The sequence below is a fragment of the Canis lupus genome, chromosome 6, assembly GCF_003254725.2.
Source record: "Canis lupus dingo isolate Sandy chromosome 6, ASM325472v2, whole genome shotgun sequence".
In the NCBI taxonomy this organism is placed as follows: Eukaryota; Metazoa; Chordata; class Mammalia; order Carnivora; family Canidae; genus Canis; species Canis lupus.
In genome coordinates this window covers 22,720,586-22,741,977 of record NC_064248.1, presented here as the reverse complement: position 1 = coordinate 22,741,977, position 21,392 = coordinate 22,720,586, and the positions used below count along the sequence as shown (strand labels likewise).

The window sequence follows — 21,392 nt, the reverse complement described above, 5'->3', positions numbered from 1 at the left end:
GGCCACAGGTAGGCAGAGATTCCTGAAGCAGGTGGTGGTTGGGCTCCCTCCCAGACTGGAAGGCTGCCCCGTGCAGGAGGGCTCCGTGGAAGGCATCTCCCCAGCACTGGCAGCCAAAGCAAATAAAAAATCCACGGGGACCAGGCCTCCTCTGAGGCTGGCTGGCTGGTGGAGCAAGAAGCCTGGTGTGCTTATTAGTGTGAGCCTGTTGACTCTTAAAAAAAAAAAAAAAAAAAAAAAAAAAAAAAAAAAAGCCTGTTGACTCTTCTTGAGTCAATTTTGATGATTTACCTTTTCCTAGAAAATCATCCATTTCATCCAACTTTTTGTTTATAAGCACAGACACACGCGGCCTTGGAATTGTATTTTGAATCAGCTGATGACAGGCTGGAGTATTAGTTCAGCAGTGTAGAATGTGAGTGTGGAACATTCTGGGCCTTCCGTAGCTGAGAGACTGTCCTCTCGCTGCACACGGGAATGACAGCCTGGCTCTGTGTGTGGAGAGTCCGGGGGTCTCAGGCTTCCAGAACCCTTAAACCTTGACATTGCCTTCTATCTGATGCCACAGGCTGACTCTTTTTCTTCGTCGGGAAGCTCTTCCCCTGAGTATTTGTCGAGTTCTCTGCCTTGAAGTGAGAACTTTATCGGGATGTGTGTCTAGTGTTTGGAGTCTCTTTATGAATTTTCTTTTTTCCGTGATACAATTTGTACTCTTTTAAAGCACAGATTTGGATTTTCTTTAATTCAGGAAATTTGTTTCTTGTATCAGATACTGCTCCTGCTACATTTGCTTTAGTATCTCGTTCACAGATACACGTTTTCCTTTTTTTTTTTTTTTTTTTCAGATACACATTTTCTGTGTGCCCCACCGCTTCCAGCAATTCCCTCCCTCACCACGACCGCCTCTGAATCCTGGTGAAATTTCTCAAGTTTGGCCTTTTAGCCAGCGAATTGCAATTCTGCATTGCTAATTCAGCTGTTACTGGACCAAATGTGTTGGTTAAATAGTTGAATTCCTTTCTGCTTCGAAACCATAACCATTTTCATCTCTTTTTAAAATCTCATCCATGTTTTTGATTCATGATGTCTGCATTTTCTTTAATTTTTTTTAAAGATTTTATTTATTTATTCATGAGAGACCCGGAGAGAGAGAGGCAGAGACACAGGCAGAGGGAGAAGCAGGCTCCATGCAGGGAGCCCGATGTGGGACTCGATCCCGGGACTCCAGAATCATGCCCTGGGCCCAAGGCAGGTGCTAAACCACTGAGCCACCCAGGGATCCCCCATTTTCTTTAATTTTATTGAAAGTACAAAGTAAATGTGTTTGGAATTTGCTTCCATTTCCTGCAGAAAATCATTTTCAAAAGCATGTCTTTTCTGCCCATTTTATGACAGATCTCATAGGCTTCATGGTCCTTTTTTCCTTTTTATTATTTTTTATTTAAAAAAAATTTTTTTTAATGTAACTTCTCTGCCCACTGTGGGGCTCAAACTCACCACACCGAGATCAAGAGTCCCATCCTCCACTGCCTGAGCCAGCCAGGCACCCTCTTTTTATTATTTTTTAGTTGATGAGCGTTCTATCCAGGTCTGGGATCTCCTCCCACATAGAGGCCGGTGGGTTTTTCTGGTAATTCGGCCCAGTGGATCCTGAGCTGGAGGTTTTTGCAAGTGCAGGGATTGAACATCCTGGGAGAAAAGAGAAGGGAGATAAGGCCACAGAGCATCCCAGCCCTGGACTGTGACTTCACATTCGACAAGGGTATCATGGCATGTTTCAGATAGCCTAAGTGTCTGTGTTCAGAGCCCACACGGGAGGGTTTTGAGTGAAGTTTAGGAATCTTGTGTGCGTGAAAGACATAAATATAACAGGCTGGCTTTAGCAAAAGAGAATTTATTATCTCATGTAACTGAAGCCTTCAGTAGTCGTTGGGGCCTCAGGTATGGCTGGGTTCAGGGGTATCTGAAACAATGTGTCAAGTGTCTGTCTGTCTGTCTGTCTCCCTCCATCCCTCCCTCCCCTTCAGCCTTAGGTTCCTTATGACAGCATCATGCCCATATGGCTTCAGCCCTTATATCTTCCCAATTCCAAATACAGAAGGAATATTTTCTGTTTCCCAGCATTTTCAGGAAAAGTCTACTTGTAGACTCATTGGCTCTGATTGGGTCATATGCTCATCTTTGAACTGCTCGTCGGATCCGGGGCATGGGATGTGCCGCCTGGTTTAGGCAAGGGTTGTATGTCCACTTGTCAGGCAGGGATTGGGATCTGCCACGTCCAGATCCCAAGAAGGAATGTTGAGGCATGGGGTGCCTGGATGGCTCAGCAGGTGAGCATCTGCCTTTGCCTCAGGAGTTCCGGGATCGAGTCCCACGTCGGGCTCCTGCATGGAGCCTGCTTCTCTCTCTGCCTGTGTCTCTGCCTCTCTCTGTCTCTCTCATGGATAAATAAATAAGATCTTAAAAAAAAAAAAAAAGAAAGAAATGTTGAGATACCATTACTACAAGAAGGATGAATGGATGGTAGTGGCACAAACGATGGATGTCCATTGTAGAATACTTCGCCACTAAATTCCATGAAACTGCCCTGTTCCCACAGAGTGGCAAGTTGTAAACAGACCCAACAGGGCTGATCGGTACAGTTGGGCAGGTTGTGCACTATGCAACCATGCCACATCTCAGGGGGCCCAAGTCAGATCATAGACCTAGATTTGTATCTCTTTAATTTTCTAACAGGTGGAAGTATCAGATGGGGGGTCTTTTGCTAACTGCATAAAGGTACCTTTAGAGGCTGGTATCAAAGAGCAGGCCTCTTCAGGTGCTGTTACTCAGTGGTTCTCTTCGTAGGCCACGCTTCCTTCTCCTGAGCCAACAGGCTTGATGCCGTTTCTCTAGCTTGTTTTTGCATATTTAAGCATGTAAGTCCTCACTCTTGTGTCATTTCTCAGAAATAGAAATCTTATTGCTAATATACGATGGTTCTTCTCCGGTGCCCCCATGCTTAGCCTCAAAACATATACCCTCGCTAAGAAACCATACTTTCCCCATTCCTTACCTCTTAGCATTTCTGGTGGCAGAGACTGCTGGAAAGTCCATTCTGGGACTAGTAGATTAGGCTTTGGAAGAGCAGGAAAGGCCCTTGTCTGCCTCCACATGGTAGCTGATATATCATCAAGCTGAAAGTTCCTTCCGAGCACCCAGGAAGTGGCAATCTTGATTTTTCTCTCTGCCTTGAGTGTGTCCTATCTCTCTGCTGGGCCTTTATAGGAGGGAGCAGGGCTGAGTAATTTCTGAAGGCCTTCCTGCCCCTCAGATTTGATGCCTGGAGATATCATTTGATTGTAAGAATAACATTTCAACGAATGCTACCTAATTTCAATTTCAATGACCTTCAATGCTCATATGTCACATCTTGTCTGAGACACTTCCCTGTTTTAGATACAGTATGTCATTTAATCCTTAAAATTCTACAAAGCCCAGATATGTATTACTGTCACCTCATTTTATGGTAAGGAAAGTAAGGTTCAGAGAGGCTAAGTAACACCTGGATGTTTATTAATTTTTTTAAGATTTTATTTATTTTAGAGGGAGAGAGAGCATGAGCTGGGGGTGGAGGGGCCGAGGACAAAGCAGACTCCCTGCTGAGCAGAGAGCCCAATGTGAGGCTTGATCTCAGGACCCCGAGATCATGACCTGAGCTGAAGTCAGACACTTAACCAGCTGAGCCACCCAGGCACCACTAACACCTGAATATTTAAAAATAAGATTCTGTTTGGTCTCACATCCATGACTTTGATATTTCCTATTGCTAAGTCTAGAGACAAAATAATATTAATTGTAATGACTCCCATTTGTATAACAAATGTGGATGATGATGTGATATGGATTCAGACAGGGCTGGGTTCAGATTTTGCCTTTGTCACTTGACCTTAAACCTTTATTTTCTCTTTTGTAAAGTGGACATAATACTTGCTTCATAAGATACTATAAGCACTCAGGGTGCCTGAGTGGCTCAGTCAATTAGTGTCCAGCTGTTGATCTCAGCTCAGGTCTTGATCTTAGGGTCATGGGTTCAAGCCCCGTGTTGGGCTCTATGCCCACAATGGAATAAGCACTCAGTAAATGGTCTTCCTTGATTATTTACATGTGTTTTGCTTGTAAATCATGTGTATTCACAGTCCTGAGTTTTACATGAGAAAATAGGAACATTGCTTCACAAGACACTTCCTGTGTCTTTCTGCACGTTCATTACACCGGATCATTTCCCTTTAAGAAAGCTCCCCCTTGGTATTCCCACCAAAGCCTCTTGATGAGTATTCGAGATGATTTTAAAGCATAAACAGTTGAAAATGCGTTAATATCATTTCCTTTCCAGGCCCATTTCAAAATGAAAGGGAAATGTGTTTGGGGAAAAATTCACTTACAACTTTGGCCAAATGCCCAAACTCTCAAAAGAGCCCGACAAACAGAACAAAGTTTAACTCTCTCTAAATAAAATCCCCATGTCTCTGATTCTGGGCTGGGGAAAGCTCTTACAGTGACCTGTTTGCTAATGATAGTCTGCACATCAATAATGGAATGTGAAAGACCATCTTCCAATCAATTTTTTTTTCTGCTGGTTTAGATTAAAGCACAGAAAATGCCCAAATGCTCCATCTGCTTCCTCTAAGATTTCTGGTAGGCTGGAGCCCAATTATGGCTGCCTTATCCATTTTTAATAATCTACTTATGATCATGCAAACACAGGGTGTGATTATACCCACATCGGCTTCTGTTTCAGAGCCTCCATTCCCATCCATAATTAATAAGGCACTCGGTGCATTGGAGGGGAGCTGAAGGAGAGATGGAAGGGATCGTCAAGTAGGCTGGCTTTTCTCTTGCTGCTCATTCATTCATTTTACAGACCTTCCCTGACATCTGCAACATGCAGGGTGCAGTGCTCTACACCAGAGGTAAAAGGATCACACCTACCTTGGCCCTCTTGAGCAGCTCACAGGCTGCGGAGGCGGATTCATAAACACACATTTGTGGTATGGACGGCACTTGTCTTTAAACCAGAAAATTCAGCTGCTGAAATAACCGAGGTGTTTTATATTCTCAGATCATGAAGTACGGGATAATTAGATTACTCTATTATTACGGATATAATTCTAGGAAGACCTATTTTGGCACTGGTTCCTTCTATTTGAGGAGTGAGCTATTCTAGGGAGGTAGCCAATTTAGCAAGGAAACCCGATCAGTAAGAGCAGGAAATGTGCAGTCAGCCCGGGTTCAAGTCCCTGCTTTGTACTGTGTGACCTTAGACCAGTCCCATTACCTCTCTGAGCCTGTTTCTGCATCGTAAAGGGAGGGAAAAGCCTTACCCCACTGCCTTCTCTGGGATATGTTGATGAATTTGTCATCAATAATCAGCATAATAAAACTCAAAGTCTCCTGATGAGAAATACAATAAAACCCCTCAGTTCGTGTTTTCTGATCCTGTCTCCCCTCCCAATCTTCCCGGTCTAATGTTAGCCATGCCTTGGAGAGAGCCGAGCCTTCACGTGAGAGACGGGTAAGAAGTATTTTGCGATACTCGAGGTTCCCGTTCTTGTTTGCAAACAGTGCAAACTGCCTCCAGGAATTTGGGAGAGGATGTTGGGGACTCACAAATTTGCGGAAGCCCAGAACAACTGAATTCAGTACGTGCTCTGTTATTATTTGCTGAAAATGTAATTGAATTAAAACTTTACTACTCCTTCTCCTGTCGGGAGTAGCCGCTGCCAGACTTGGCCCGTCTCCCTTCTGGGCTGGTGTCAGGAATCCAGCGTGCTCACCTTCCTCGGTTCTGAGCCAGAGCGGGCCGGGAGGTCGCCTCCTGCCAGCATTGGCTTCTCAGGGGAGGTGTCTACTGCGGCCTTCGAAATTCCCTCTGCCTGTCCTGATGGAAAATTGCAGCAATCTATAGCTGAAGTAAACCTAACGTATGTTTTTTAAAGAGTTTGTTTGTTTGTTTGTTTATTTATTTATTTATGAGAGAGAGAGAGAGCAGGAGGAGGGGCAGAGGGAGAACCAGGCTCCCCGCTGAGCAAGGAGCCTAATGCGGGACTCGATCCCAGGAACCCCAGGATCATGACCTGAGCCAAAGGCAGACACCTAACCAACTGAGCCACCCTGGTGCCCCGAAGTAAACCTAAAATCTTAATTTCCAGCAGTAGGCGGGACCTGACAGAGAGGTAGCCTTGGGGCAGGTGGTGAGAGGGATGAGGGGGACCTGGACTTGGAGCCGCGATGATGTGCACCCCAGCTCCGCCCTGCCACCCCGACATCTAGGACATCACTGTTCCCCTGGCACCAGGTCAGGGACACAGCCTCGGAACCTTGGCCCTTGCGCTTGGCTGGATTCCTGTCCCCCAGGACGGCCGCGGGTCCTGCTCCCCTGTTTACTGGCCCCTCTGCTTCAGTGGGAGTGAGGTTCTCCCCCTAATTGCAGCCACCCTGCCATACTCGCCAAAATCCCCAGCCCACTGCCCTGCTTTTTTCCCTCAGAGCTGCGATCGCTTCCTGCTGCCTAATTTGCAGTGGCGGGGGGGGGGGGGGGGGGACACTCTCCCCCTCTTGGCAGGCGTGGGCTCTCCTTGGTCACTGCTGTCATCCCTGCCTCGTACAGCCATTCCTGGCTTATCACAGGTTCCCAGTCACTGGCGGAGGGAACGGATGAGACGGCCAGTCTCGTCTCAGGGTTTGGACATAGGGGCTCTTTGTTTGGCCTTGTCGGACACCGGTCACCACCTTGTCTGTGCTCGTGGCCTGCGGCGGCGGAACAGGTGGCCCAGCCCCATTGGCTGCTGGTGCAAACAGCGTGGACGCTGTACCTGCTGGGCAGGGGGTTCTTGTTTCTGAGATGCCCAGAGGCTGGGCTGTGCCCCACAACGTCTGGGGGTGGCCGATGAGGTGACAGGGTTGCCAGAGGAGCTGCAGCCCCAGGACCGGCCTGGGTCGTCTCCTAGGCGGGCACCTGCACCATCATCTGACCCCTGATTAAGTTTTAATCCCGAGCTGGGCGGGAAGCCTCCTCCCGGGAGACAGTGGGACTAATGAAGTCCAGACCTCACGTGTCGGCCTCTCAGATCTTGGTCTGCAGCCTGGCCTCCCGCACCTCGCCGGCCCACCCCTCGGCCCCCTGGAATCCCTGTGTTTCTTGAAACCGCAGACCTGTGTTCCTGCCTCAGCGCCTTCACCCCTGCTTCTAGAGTGCTCCGCTCCCCCATCGTCTTCAAAGCTGGGCCCAGCGTACCCATCAAAGAGGTCTCTCCTGTCCGCAGTAGGCTCCCCGCTCCTGTTTCTCTTCTTCGGAACACGTTGCTCCCACTTGTTCGGTTTCCACTGCTTGGCCGCCGCACCTCCAAATCGGGTGCTCGGAGGCAGTGGGGCTCCCCTGCCACCATGGCCCTCATGCCCAGCACGGCAGCCCGCCCTGGGGGTGCTCAGTGAGCATTTGTAGAATAAACGCCTGAATGAACGGACCAGCGGGCCCATCAGGGGTTCTTGTCTCGGGATCTAAAGGCGACCAGTGTGGGTGCCTCATGCACGGGGCAGCTTTCTCGTCATTTCTTCAAAGAGAGATCGTGGAGCTGGCTGGAGCCTGTGGATTTGTTGAAGTGCTTTGGCCTCCCACAGGGTGATTTTTTTTAGATTTTTTTTTTAATTTATTTATTCATGAGAGACCGAGAGAGAGAGAGAGGCAGAGACCCAGGCAGAGGGAGAAGCAGGCTCCACCTGATGTGGGACTCGATCCCGGGACCCCAGCATCACACCCTGGGCTGCAGGCAGGCACTAAACGGCTGAGCCCCCCAGGCTGCCCCCCACAGGGTTTTCAGGGCAAACTAAGCAGGCACTTGTCACTCTGGCAGTCCCAGCAGTCGCATCCACGGCCTCCCACCTCCCCCACCTGCCACGTCCCCAGGCCTGCCTGGCTGCTGCAGTGTTTGAGCCGGCCGGTGACCTCGGGCTGCTGGGCCACGTGGTGTAGACCTGGGTCACTCGGACACCTGGGGCCCCGCTGCTGTCCTGCCAGATCAGAGTCGGAGCTCAGGAGGCCACCGGAGCTGGGGTTGGGGGCGCCTGGCTGCTGCTTATTGCTCCCGGGACATCCCGGGTGAGCGGGAGCCCAGACAGCATCGTTCCCTGCCGCATCCCTTGCACCCAGCACAGCTCAGAGACGGGTAGACGCCAAGGAAGACCTGTTTAGTTAGGTCTCCGTGCTCTCCACCTGAGCCTGGTAAAAGCGGGGAGCTTGCTGTCCCGTGGCACCTTCAGGATGCAGTGAGCAGCAGTGCCAGTGTGGGTGGCCCAGTAAAAAAGTTCCACCTCCCTGCCAGCCTATCCTCGGGATTCCCAGGCAGGAGCTTCCTGCTCCCGTGAACTTGAACTTGACAGGTAATAGTTCCACTTGGGGTAAAAACAACAACAACAAAACCTTTGGAGCCTCGAGATGAAGGCAGACGTGACTGTGAACTGTGTATAATGTGGTAACGGCCCCTCCCTCTCACGGGCATCCCAAGATCCCTGTACCCCCCCCCAGTTTTTTGTTAGGCACAGGTGTGCTCTCTGCACCTCTGCCGTCATACCCGCTTCCTAATCTCACACATCCAAGAACGTCCGTCCCCCCACTTGTGGCAGTTGGTTCTCGATACAAGCTAAACCATAGTGTCTGGACACCTGGGAGGCTTGATTGGTTAAGTGTCTGCCTTTGGCTCAGGTCGCGATCTCAGGGTCCTGGGATTGAGCCCCTGCATCAGGCTCCGTGCTCATCGGGGAGTCTGCTTTTCCCTCTGCTCCTCCCCACTGCAGCTTGTGCTCTCTCACTCTCTCTTTCTCTCTCAAATAAATAAACTCTTTAGAAAAATAAACAAACTGTGGTGTCTGCTGCAGGACTTTTCCTGCCAGAGTCATTAGGATGCCTGCATTCTTCCGGTGGGGCCGGTGGGCCGATAGGATGTCTGGCCCTGCCACATAGACAAAACAGAGAGTCCAAGCTCTGAGGACATCATCTGAGGCCCCGGGTCCGGCAGAGTCTGCATCTTCCCCTTTGGTGGCAAAAATTCTCTCCCCATTTAAAGCCCTTTTCGTGTTAGTTTTTATTTCATTTTTAGCACAACCCATAGTTTTCCAGGCGATGCAAGAAGCTCAGTGGCATATACCCTTCCCATCCCCTCCTCTCACCCTCCATAACTCCTAGCACCCATGACCAGGCTCCACTATTCTTTCCTGAGCTGAGTTTGGCAGAGCTCCTCACTCCATCTGAAAGCCCCTAATCATGGAGCTCATGTGACCACGTGTTAAGACTTTGCTAAATTAACATTTGTTAAGTGGAGCACAGGGTGCCAGATGGTGAGGAGGTTCAACAAAAGACCACAAGAGAAATTGAAATAGAGAAGTTAATGACTCACAGGTCCTAGAGGGAGTACATGACACATCTTGAGGGGTCACATGGGGAGATGAAGGCAAGGGGCCCCGCAGAGAGAGGCAGAGCCTGGGGCATGTGCCATTATTGAGGTTGTGTGCAGAGGAATCTAGGCGTCTGGGCTAAGGCCAGATTGGTCCATTCAAACCAAAAAGAGCAGAGTTTTGCTAAGCTCTCGTGAGGATCTTTCTAAGGGGTGTACAGGAGAAGGCCCTTATTCAAATCAGGTAAAGCAGAAAAGGGGATTTATTATAAAATTATAGGGATATTTCCTGGAATGTAGTATAGGAAATATGGCAGGACCTGATGAGGGCAGGACCTGATGAGGGACTGTAGCCAGAAACCAAACCAGCAGTTACCTGTTGGAGCAAATGGCAAACATGAGTTAGCATCTCTGATCCTCAGTTCCAAGTTCTCAGAGAGATGGTTTGTTCAAATGCCGTAGCCTGAACCAAATGTCTGCAGCTGGTCCAGTCCAGATGAGGGTGGACAGGCTATTCAGTCCAAACGTGGCCACAGGGGGCCAGTCTTGGGGGTGAAGGGGCTTCTCATAGAAGGGGAAATGTCAACCTGGGATGTATCTATTGTAGTGACTGGGTACATATAAATCACACATTTACTATTTCCAGGACCATGGCCTCAAGATACTATAGTTAATAAATAACCCCAGGCTGCCTTTTTTTTTATTAATTAATTTATTTTAGAGAACGAGAGCACACAAAAGCAAGAGGTGCTGAGGGAGAGAGAAACTCAAGCAGACTCCATGCTTAGCACTGAGCCAGATGTGGGGCTCAATCTCACAACCTGAGCCAAAACCAAGAGCTGTACACCCAATTGACTGCACCACCAGGCACCCTTCAAGTATGCTTTTTTTTTTTAAGTGTGCTTTTTTTTTTTTAAGGCAGGATGGATCTCTTGATAGGTAAATCAAGGGAGAAAAAACCCTCAAATACACAATGTTAGACAAAACAGATTTTAAATATATATATTGCATTTATTAGGTAAAATGTCATTTAAGAAAAAGGTCTGCTTATAAAATTGACTCAAGAAGATATAGAAAAACTGAAAATATACTGATAACCATGGATATATTTGAAAATAATGTCCCCAAAAAGCTGCTAGACCAAAAATATCTGATGTATGAATTCAGTGAGATCTTCAGGGAACCAGATTATTTATGCGGTTCCAGACATATGTATGAAAAACATACTTCCCTGTTTATTTTACTAGCAAGTTAACTGGATTGCCCTGATACCAGACTCTGAATACAGATGCAGGAAAACCCAAATGACACAGGCGCAAATAGAAAGAAATATGTACCTAGAGAATTTAGAGAGACTATGTTGTAGCCAAGTAATATTTCTTCCAAGAATGCTAAGGATGGCTTGTCATTGGGATGCCTAGTAACACAACCAAGGCACTTCGGTGAATCAAAGGAAGGAAAAATGCAGAATTGGATGGCTTTTAAGTTAGGCATTGCTGGAAGTCAGTGGTCATTTCTAAAACCAAAATACTAAATTAGGACTGGAAGATACCCTTTTTTATTTATCTGACTGGCTCCCTACATGATGTTTAAAACCCAGAACAAGGATCCCTGGGTGGCGCAGCGGTTTGGCGCCTGCCTTTGGCCCAGGTCTCGATCCTGGAGACCCGGGATCGAATCCCACATCGGGCTCCCTGCATGGAGCCTGCTTCTCCCTCTGCCTGTGTCTCTGCCTCTCTCTCTCTCTCTCCCTCTCTCTCTCTCTCTCTCTCTCTCTCTCTCTGTGACTATCATGAATAAATAAATAAAATCTTTAAAAATAAATAAATAAAACCCAGAACAACACTGGAATGACTGTGGTAACTTAGTGTTGTTCTGGAAGGAATCACCAATGCAATAAGAAAAGAAAAAAGAGAAAATAGATACAAATCCTAAAAAGAAGTCACATTTTTTTTTCATGAATTAGAGGATGATAGTATTGTGTGCCCACAAAACCAAAGAGAACCAACTGGCAGTCTACTAGAATGAATAAGAAAGCTTAGCAAGTTTGGCAAAGGGGACACACACACACACACACACACACACACACACACACACAGAGTAACCAGTTCAGTAATATGTGCACTGTGTATGTGGGCAGGGTTGTTTACAACAGAAACAAAAATGTTAAATACTTAAATATACAGGAAGAATCTGCATGAAGAACTTTACTGGATGACGTAAACAGAAAGCCTATGTAAGTGGACAGTGCGGAATGTACCTGGATGTCAGTTCCCCTTAATGTATTCCTTTTATTCAGTGAAATGGAAACCCCAATGAAAAACTTTAAGAAAAAACTGACTTTTAAGGCTCATCTGGAGATCAATGAGAATACGGCAGAAAATTGTTGGGATGCCTTGGTGGCTCAGTGGTTGAGCGTCTGCCTTCGACTCAGGTCGTGATCCCGGGGCCCTGGGATTGAGTCCTATATCGCTTCTCCCTCTGCCTATGTCTCTGCCTCTCTCTGTGTGTCTCTCATGAATACATAAGATCTTTAAAAAAAAGAAAGAAAGAAAATTGTTAACATGGGGAATAAGATTCCCATGTACTTATTAAAATACAAGTTTCTTGGAGCACCTGGCTAGCTCAGTCTGTAGAGCTTGATCTCAGGGTCATGAGCTTAAGCCCCATATTGGGCATGGAATCTACTTAGAAAAACAACAACAATAAATAAAATAGAAGTTTGTAATAATGAAAACAATAATACTGCTATAAAAGAAAGATCAGTGGAATAGAAGAGATAATCCATTAAAAATTTTGAATTTAACATATGATATGGTAGCATTTGAGTCAGTGGGAAAGATTTATTCAACAACCAGTGCTGGGACAACTGGCTAGCCATTTGGAAAACAAATCTTCCTTCACGTGTATCAAAATGTCTCAAGGTGATTACAGATTTAGATTTAAAAATAAAACCGCTTTATAGTTATGGAATGGTGGAAAATTTCGAAGCGTGACACTCGACAGAAAATGTAAAGGAAAAGGCCAAGAAATTGGGCTACGTAGAGATATAAAGACATTTGTACACTAAAAAAGAAATCATAAAGGTAAAGTGGAAGGTAACGTGGATAATGGTGTACACAACATACAATGCGTAAAAGCTGAAAACCAGATGGACAATTTACAAATGAAAGGAAAACGAAAAAAAAAAAAAAAAAAAAAAAAAAAAAAAAAAAACGAAAAAAAAAAAAAAAAAAAAAAAAGAAAGGAAAACGCTCCACTCCATAGTCATGAGAAGAATGAAGTGAAATAATAACATTTTTTTTTTTACCTGTGCGGTTGGGAAACGTGAGAACTGTCCTCTTGCAGTGCCTTTTTGAATATTATTTTGTGAAATCCTTGATTTCTTTTAACAGAGATATTCATTTTTACTGCTTTTTTTATTTCCTACCTTCATACTGTCACTTTTGGTCTCTCCTTTCCACTCAAAGTGTCCCTTTTAATATTTCTTGCAGGGCTGGTTTAGTGTCACTTAGTGTAACTGTTCTAGAAGGGAATTTGGCCGTTTGTTGAAAAGCCTTAGACTCAGTGACACCCAGAAGTTCTGCTTTTCAAAGATAGCGTCAAGGGAAGAAAGAGTAGATACGTATTTCACCTCAAAGTTGTTTTGTAAGTTTTGTTTGAATATTAAATATCCAGGCTAGGAGATTGTTAGAGAATACTATGCAACTGTTTCCGGGGATGAGGTCCCTGAATGCAAACTTTGATAAAGGAATATTATCCAGTGTGTGTTACCAAGTTTTAAAAAGTCATGGGAATGCCACATTCATTTAGTGTGATTCTGTTTGCTTTTTGAAAATACTCTGCATGCACAACATCACCCAAAGAGAAACATGAAAAGTCTGGAGGAATGTACACCACACTGTTAATAGTGTTTATCTCTGCTTGGTGGGATTACACAGGATCTTCATTTTTCCCCCTTTCTGCTTATCTGATGCGTTATTTCCATGTAAATCAGCCAGAGAATGCCAAGTCAGGAAATATTTTAAAGTCACTAGCAGTTAAGTCTCAGATCCATTGCTGAGCCCGGGCCCTGCCCAGGACTGCTGTTCATCTACAGATGAATTCATCCACGGCCGTGCTCCGGCTTACAAGTCCGGGCATTGATTTGTTTCTTTCTGGAGTGAATTTTGCTGCCACAGCATCCTGGGGTCTCCTGAGCTGGGGGTGTCTGTTTAACCACCTGGTGCTTGATGTCCCTTGCCAGATTTACTCAGCAATTCCTAATTGAATAAAACCCATAATTTCATTTTTAAAATACATGGGCCCGTTAGTGTCAGTAATTAGACATTAACAAGTATGGAGATGGCCCATTAATGAAGCAGCAGTTGTAAGAGGCTCCAGCAGTCGAGCCTACAGGGGGAATCTCTCCTAAGTGCTGTCCCTTGAGGATTTTTGATGGACCTGTTTGTGATCGTCTGAACAGCCATGGGACCTGCAATGAAATTAGCATTTTCCTGACAGGTGTTTAACAGGGTGACGTGCAGCTATAGGATTTGGGCGGTTCAAAGAACAGAAGGAAGCCCGGTGGAGCCAGAGAAGGAGGTCTCTGTAAAACGAGCCCTTCGAGGCAGGCCTGGCTCGAAGGGCTCCTCACCAGCCCCGCTGCACGAATCTTTGAGCAGGAGTCTTCCATCCCATTGCGGGGACAGCGTGGTAAAGACGTGGCTTTAGCACCGCAGCCACGGGTTCAAGCCCAGCTCTGTCACTTTCTAGCTCCATAAGCTTGGGTAGGTTATTGCAATCTGCTTTGCCCACCCAACACTCGCTTTCCTGATTGACGACTATAGAGTAGGCCTGGACCCCATCCCCAGATCTTCAACCTGCTTTTATTTATTATTTTTTTAAAGATTGATTTCTCTTAGAGAGCAAGCATGAGCGGGGGGAGGGGGTCGGGGAGGGAGAGAATCTCAAGAGGACTCTCCGCTGAGCACAGAGGCCAACATGGGGCTCGATCTCAGGACCCTGAGATCGCGACCTGAGCCGAAACCCAGAGTCGGACGCTTAACCAACTGAGCCACCCAGGTGCCCCCCAACCTGCTTTTCATTTGGGCCCGGGGAGCAGAAGGAACCATTTGTCATCACCCATGGTGCAGCTTAGGTTGAAAGTGTGAAGCCTTGGAGTCTCCACCTTATTTGGGTCACCAGGTGCCTTCAGAAAATTGGATAAAAAATAGCTACCATATATTGAATACTCACTATGAAGTCTTTTGCGAACATAGTCTTAAATTCTCACAATTAAAGGAGGGTACGGTTATTAACACCCCTGTGTTTGCAGGTGAGGATGCTCAGGCTCAGGGAGAGGGGGGCCTAGGGCCCTAGGGGGTAAGTGGCTCCCATGGAATTTGCACTGCGCCATCTGCACACCCCAGTTTCCAGCCCCTGGGGTGTGCCGCCTAGGCTGACCCCCTCCCCGGTATATACCAGCCACAAAACAGAATCCATCCCCCGCCCCCCAGATCCCACCAGGAATCCTCAGTAAGCTGCGGTAGGTGGGAGAGCTGAGGCTTTGGGGATTTGGTTGTCCCCACCGTCCGATTGCTACTCGCCCACTCTCGACACGCCACTGTCGTCCCTTTGGTGAATGACTGTCAGCAGCCTCCCGGTTCTTGCCTCTGCCCCTTCCTCCCCTCAGTCCCCAGCGCCGCAGCCTTGTGAGATCTGTTATGACACAAGTCCCATCAGGTGACTCCTCTGCTTCTGGTTCCCTTCAGAGTAAACATCCAAGTCCTTCGATGACCTCTTCCACTTGGTCTCTCTGATCTCTCCTGCCCGTTTCTGTTCCCGTTCTGAGCACCCTGTGCCTGGCCTGCACCCCGTCATCATCGGGGCTCCGGCCCCGCCTACATAGGAACGCTTGCTCCTCCAAGAGCCTCGTGCCCCCTCCCTCACTTCCTTCAGGTCTCCCCCCAAACACACCCTCTGAGGAAAGCCTTCCTTGAACCCCCTTGGTAAATTTTAACCTCCCTGACCCTTCACCTTCCCTGTTCCTGCTTTATTTTTTCACCTTGGCACCTCCCATGCCATAAATTTTGTGAATTCGCCCTGTGTGCTGCTCATCTCCCCACAACAACACAATCCCCATAAAGGCAAAGGATTTGTGTCTCTTTTGTTCAGGGTGCTTCTGGATTCTGGAACAGTGCCTCGCATATGTAGATGCTCAATAAATATTTGATGAAGCAAGGAACCTGGTCCAGGATCCTTTGGAGGCAAAGTCCCGGGAAAGCTAGCCAGGCTCCTGTGCTGAGAGCAGCCACTGTTGGTGGCACCTCGTGGGCTAGAAACCCGGGTGTCTGACTCTGATGTTGGCAGGGGACCAGAACCCCATTCCAGGGCCAGGGGAGGCTCACCTGGGAGGTGCAGATGGGCCCGGAATGGCCCTGTGGGGAATGGAGCAGGGCTGCAGACATTTCTTTGGGTGCCATTGGAATGATTACAGATGGTGCCTTGTGCTTCTCCAGACGGTCTGTTTATTGTTGACGGAAACGAGATCTGTGTACCGGAGATACCCAGAGACCGGCAGCACAGCAGACACTCCAAGATGAAAATTTCAGAACTTGGCTTGTAAATCTGCTCTCTACACAGAAGGGGGACAGCCGTGTGATTTGTCAGCTGAGTATTAGGATGTCAAGTGGCAGGCCCTGGAGATAAACCCGAGTGAAAGACTATTTAATAATCCACCCTTCACTTCTCATATCGACCCTAAAGATGATTATTCCAGACTTATTTTCCAGAAGATAAGTTCCCCCTTAAACTCATTCTGATTTTTATTGTCATTTACCCTGAGTTTTATCTCCTATACCAAATGTAGCAAATGCCGCTCTTGGGCAATATTTGGCCCAGAGAAATTTTGTTTGGCTCACAGGGTATTTTGAGGGAAAAAATATTTTTTTTTCTACTGGGTGCCAACTTAAAAATAGCACATGGAAATATTAAAGTTCTGGCTTGTCTTGGAAAATGGGGAAATAGGGCAACGGTGAACCCATATTTTTGCTTTCTGACAAAAATAGGGAGAAAGGATTTCCTCTTCAGGCGAGGCGTGCAGCCGCCACCCCACCTGGCCCGGCCCGCTCACCTGTTACCTGTGTGGCCCTTGTGAGCGTCCGAACTGGCCACTCCGGCGCCCACCACCAGGTGTTGGGCTGCTCCCTTGAGGGCACAAGAAGGGGTAGCTCCGGATCCCAGAACACAGGATTCTCCCAAATTCATCTCAAAGAATCCAAAACATGGACTTTGCAGGCAACCTACTACCCTGCCTGGGACCTTAGTGTTAGCTTCCAAGAGGCAGATGATAAGGAGCTATTTCTACAATGACTTCCAGTCCCTAACATTGAACAGTCTGGCTACAATGGGCTCTCGAGGCAGAAGGCCCCTGTGGCAAGCCCTGGCTCGAGCACGCCTCACCGTTGGTGACCACACACAGATTTCTTACCCTCTCTGTGCCTCTGTTCCCTCATCTGTCAGGTGGTGACCACAGTAGTTCCACGCAGTGGGGTTAGAGTTAAGGGTTATTTTATTCATGTAAAGTGCTCAGAAAAGGACTCGGCATGTGAGTAGTGGTGGACAGGAACTCGCCGGAACAGAAATCCTGCAGTCGTGAACACACTGAACTGTGAGTTAGCAGAGCAGATTTCAAACCCTGGCTCCTCGACCCCAAGGGACAGCAGTGCTAGAGCTCCGGGCCTAGGTTTCAAACCCACAAAAGCGGGCTCCGTGCCATGGGTTATTAATGGGGGGTTGAGGTCGGGGTTGGGGTGGTGGTAGAGGGGAAAAAACTGAGAAAGGAATGGTTAAAACACTACATTCAGAGCCTGGCCCAGAGCAGACACTTAGATGTTTGTTAAGACTTATTTCATTTTTAAGCTTCTGGGATCCTTTGCCCTTGACTTCTCCTTATAGCCAACTAAAACTTTTGGGTGACAGAGAACTTAGACTGGAAGAGAGACAGCAGTGGGACAGGGCCTTTCATCCCCGGTACAGAGAGTTTTGAATACCTAACCACTCCCTTTGTTGTTTAGATTTTATAAATGACCATTCAGAGATGTTCCGAACAGATATGTGTCTGTGTGTGGCTCTCCTCTGGCAATCTCTGATGTCAGATCCACACGCTTTATTGTGCAATTCCAGAATTAGTGGCTTAAAACAATGGCAGTTGATTAAGTTGGGTGGCTCTGCAGGTTGGCATTTGGGCCGGAGCTTACCTGGGCGTTCTTCTGGCCTGGGCCAAGCTCACCTGCATTTGGCTGGGCTCACTCAGGCATCCACGGCCAGCTGTAGGGTGACTAGGGCTGGCTGGTGTGTGGGGCTTGGCCCAGGACCCCTGAGATGATGGGGGCCCATCTCCATGTGGTCTCCCACCCTCCCACTGGTTGGCCTGGGCGCACTCCCTGGTGGCCGTGGGGTTCCGGGAGCCTCAAGAGGACAAGCCCTGATGCACTAGAGCTTTTGAAGTGTCTACAGGTGTCGTATTTGCTACTATCCTGTGGCAAGAGGTGGCCAAGTTCAGGGGCCCGTGAGAGGGTTCTCCCAGAGGACGTTGATGCAGGAAGAGGAGTTCATCATAGCCAGGTGTGTAGACAGTTGACCCCACCTTGACCATAAGTGAAGCTGGAAAATGACCCCCTCAGCTTCTGTTAAGTAGAAATCCTGAAGGTGAGCACTCTTCCCCAGAGCCCCATCTCCGCCAGCCTCCCAGCAGGGCCCATGCTCCGCTCAAGCCCGGTGCACAGAGACACCTGTTCCAGTGGCCCAGGCCGCGCTGCCAGCGTGGCCTGACTTAGAGCAGCTTAGGCAGTGAGCCTCCGCGGCTGCGAGTCTGGGCCCCCCGCATGCCTAACTCTGCCAAGGCCATATGCTGTCTGGGAAAAGGCGTTATTTACTGCGAACGTCCTTGCTGAGAACTGGCAGCGGCAGCTGTTGGGGCCAGAACCCAGGCCAGTCAGGACAAGCACCAGGACCCATTGTCCCTGGCGGCCCAAGAGGCTAGCCCAGTGCCGGATCTCGCGCTTCCCCTCCGATCTCTGCCTTCTACTCCCCCTCAGCCAGCCCCCAAAGGGGGCCATGTCCTGAGTCCCCAAGATCCCCAGAAGAGACTCCCCAGGGTTTTTCCCCCTGAGAACTCTGCCAGTATCTGGACAGCCTGGGACCTGCCTATGCTTCGGCCCTACAGGGAGGCGGTGTGGGCTGTATCCTGTGTGTGCCCCCCGCCCCCAGGGCTGGGTGATGCGGTGCAGCCAGAGTAGGAGTGTCAGTCCCAAATCACAAACAGCACAGGGCGTTGGAGGCCAGGGCTGCAGAAACAGGCCCAGATGGGCGAGTCACAAAAGCAGCCACCACGGGTGGCGTTTGTTGTGCACCAGGCACCGTGCCGAGCACATACCCTGGGAGTTGGTATTATTGGTGGTGCCGCTTTAAAGAAAGGGGAACTGAGGCACCAGAAGAGGAAGTCACTTGTGCCGGTCAGCCAGCAGTAAGCGGAGGGGAGGAGGATCAAGCCCTAGCTTGTCTTATCTGACTCAGGCACCCTTGATCCCTGCACTGGGACGCCAGGCTTGGGTGACCAAGGTCGCCACAAGAGGTTGGCGGGCCAGCTGGGAAAGATGAAAGCAGGAAGGGGAAATGAGTGAACCCAGGAAGGGTGGGTCCGTGCCGTGGTGTGGTTCTCCCACAACTCACACTCCTCGGAGGGGTTGGGACTCTGGAGCTTTGGCATGGGGTACTAGGTCTTCCGACAGCACCTCCGGTTGGGTGCTGATCGCCAGTTCCCCTGGGAGACAACTCAGGCCCGGGTAGGGTACTTTGCCTGCACCTGTGACCTCTGGCCTCTGTGGATTTCCAAGACTTTATACCTGTTGGGATGGGGGGGGGCGGTATGTAAGAAAGACCAAGTTATGAACCAGTGGAGTCAAGCATCAGAGTACAGGACATGGAAATGTGGGCCCCGTCGCTGGTGGAGGTGGCCGGAGAGGGTGGTCAGGAGAGCCGCTCCCGTCCTGCTAGACTTACCTGGCTGCTCACCAGCATCGTGGCGTGACTGCAGGTGTCCCCGGCCGGCGGCCCCAGAGCAGGGCCAGCTGTACCCTAGGTGGGGTAGCCGGTTCCGGCCGGGCTCAGGGTGGGTTGCTGACCACCATGTCCTTGGCTCCTTCTCCCAAACTTGCCGGCCGGTTAAGTCACCGTGGAGAGTGACAGGGGTTAGTCACACTGAGGCCTTTCCACCCGGCTAGAACGGCAGGGAAGAGGAGGTCCCCTCTAACACTTCCGGTTGGCCAGGCGACACGTATGGGGAGGATGCTTGTCCCTTTGTGACGGCCTCGGAGTCTCACTTGCACGGGGAGGGGATCCGAAGCCCCGGGGGTGTCCCACGGTCATGACTTACCCTGAAGACAGTGTGGGCCGGTATCAGCTTGGATTGCACTTCTGATCTGTCCCTAACCCCGGAGCACCAGGCTGTTGGCTTGACCTGCAGAGTATCTGGGAGACGGTGTCTCCCTCGATGTTCACGCAGCATCTGGTACGTGCCAGGCCCTGTGCTGGGCACGCTGGGCAGGAAGAGGAATAGGACGCCTCTGCCCTCGAGGAACTGCTGTCTACACGAGTCAGCGCGGCGTTAGTGGTGTAATCGGTGCAACAGTGCGGGGGTAAGCAAGGTGCATGGGAGGCAGAGAGCGGAAGGACGCATGTGTCGTGCACAGAGGGGTAGCAAGGGGCTTCTCGAAGGAGGTGAGGCTGACGCTGAGCTCTGAGGCAGGAGCAGGGGTTCGCTGGGAGAGCAATGCTGGGAATGCCCCTTCTGGGCAGGGGTGTGGGAACCACACAGAGTGGGGGGGGTGGGCGTTAAATCCTCCTCAATTTCCAGAGTTGAAGGTTTGTGAAGGAGAGAACCTGCGGGACAGAAGCAAATACCAGCTCTCGGAGGGCAGGGGGCGCCGCATGAGGATACTTAGAATTGCTCGTAGGCACGACCATCTCTTCAACTTCTGTCGTGCATGGAACCCTTTGTTCATTTTTCTCTGTGTCAGGCATTTGGGCTTTCTACTTAAATTATTTAGCAAGTAAGCTCTTTATTGCTGTGCTGAAGGGAAACCGGTATCTTTTGTCGAAAAAATAAATATAACAAAACCAAAATGATGTTGTTCACGTCTGGTTAGATGGTGCTGCCTGCCGCAGGCTCGGGGCCTGAGACGTGCTCTCTCTTCATTAAAAATGCAGAATGACAGGTATTAGAGACACACTAACACCAAACTGTGACTTCGTCCTTGGCTAAGCAGGAAAGGTTGGAAAGGGAATCGCCTTTCTGGTCTGTGACTCTGTGTTAATTGATGCCCTCCCCCCCTCCCCCCCGGAAATTATCCCACCATGGAGAGGCCCTTAAGCCATGGGGAAGAGATGAAGGATAGTAAGCAGCAGCGCAGTGTGACTCAAACAATAGACACAAGGAAACTGTGGAGTCACTAGAAAGTGGCAAGTGATGCAAAGAAAAGTAAAACAAGAAATGAGGATAAGGAGCGCAGCGGGAGGAGTGTTACATTTCTAGATAAGGTGGTCGGCTTGGAGATCCGAGGAAAGAGCTTTCCACGCACAGAGATCATCAAGTGCAAAGGCCCTGGGGTAGACGTGTGCCTGGTGTGTTCCACTGCAAGATAGCCCATGAGGCTGGAATGAAGGGAGAGAGAGAGAGGGCAAACAAGTGGAGACAAATTCACAGAAGTAAGGGGGAGGGTACAGTCTCCTGGCATTTGCCCAAAGCCCCATCCGTGTATCCCTCCAACCGCCTTCGGGGGCAGGGGAGTGAAAAATTCAGTCAGCCACTTTGTACTCCGTCTTCGCATGCGGAGCACCTGCCTTCACCAGCCAGTGTCAAGACCATCTCTCCAGAGATTGTCTGGGCTCTGTCTACACCCGCAACATTAGTACTGTGTCATT

At 49.1% G+C, this 21,392-nt stretch overlaps 1 protein-coding gene across 1 annotated transcript in view; it reads left to right on the top strand.

Moving 5' to 3' along the window:
• Window positions 1-21,392, top strand: part of HS3ST2 (heparan sulfate-glucosamine 3-sulfotransferase 2) — a 90,445-nt gene that overhangs the window by 33,039 nt on the left and 36,014 nt on the right. The gene's annotated exons all lie outside the window — the stretch shown is intronic.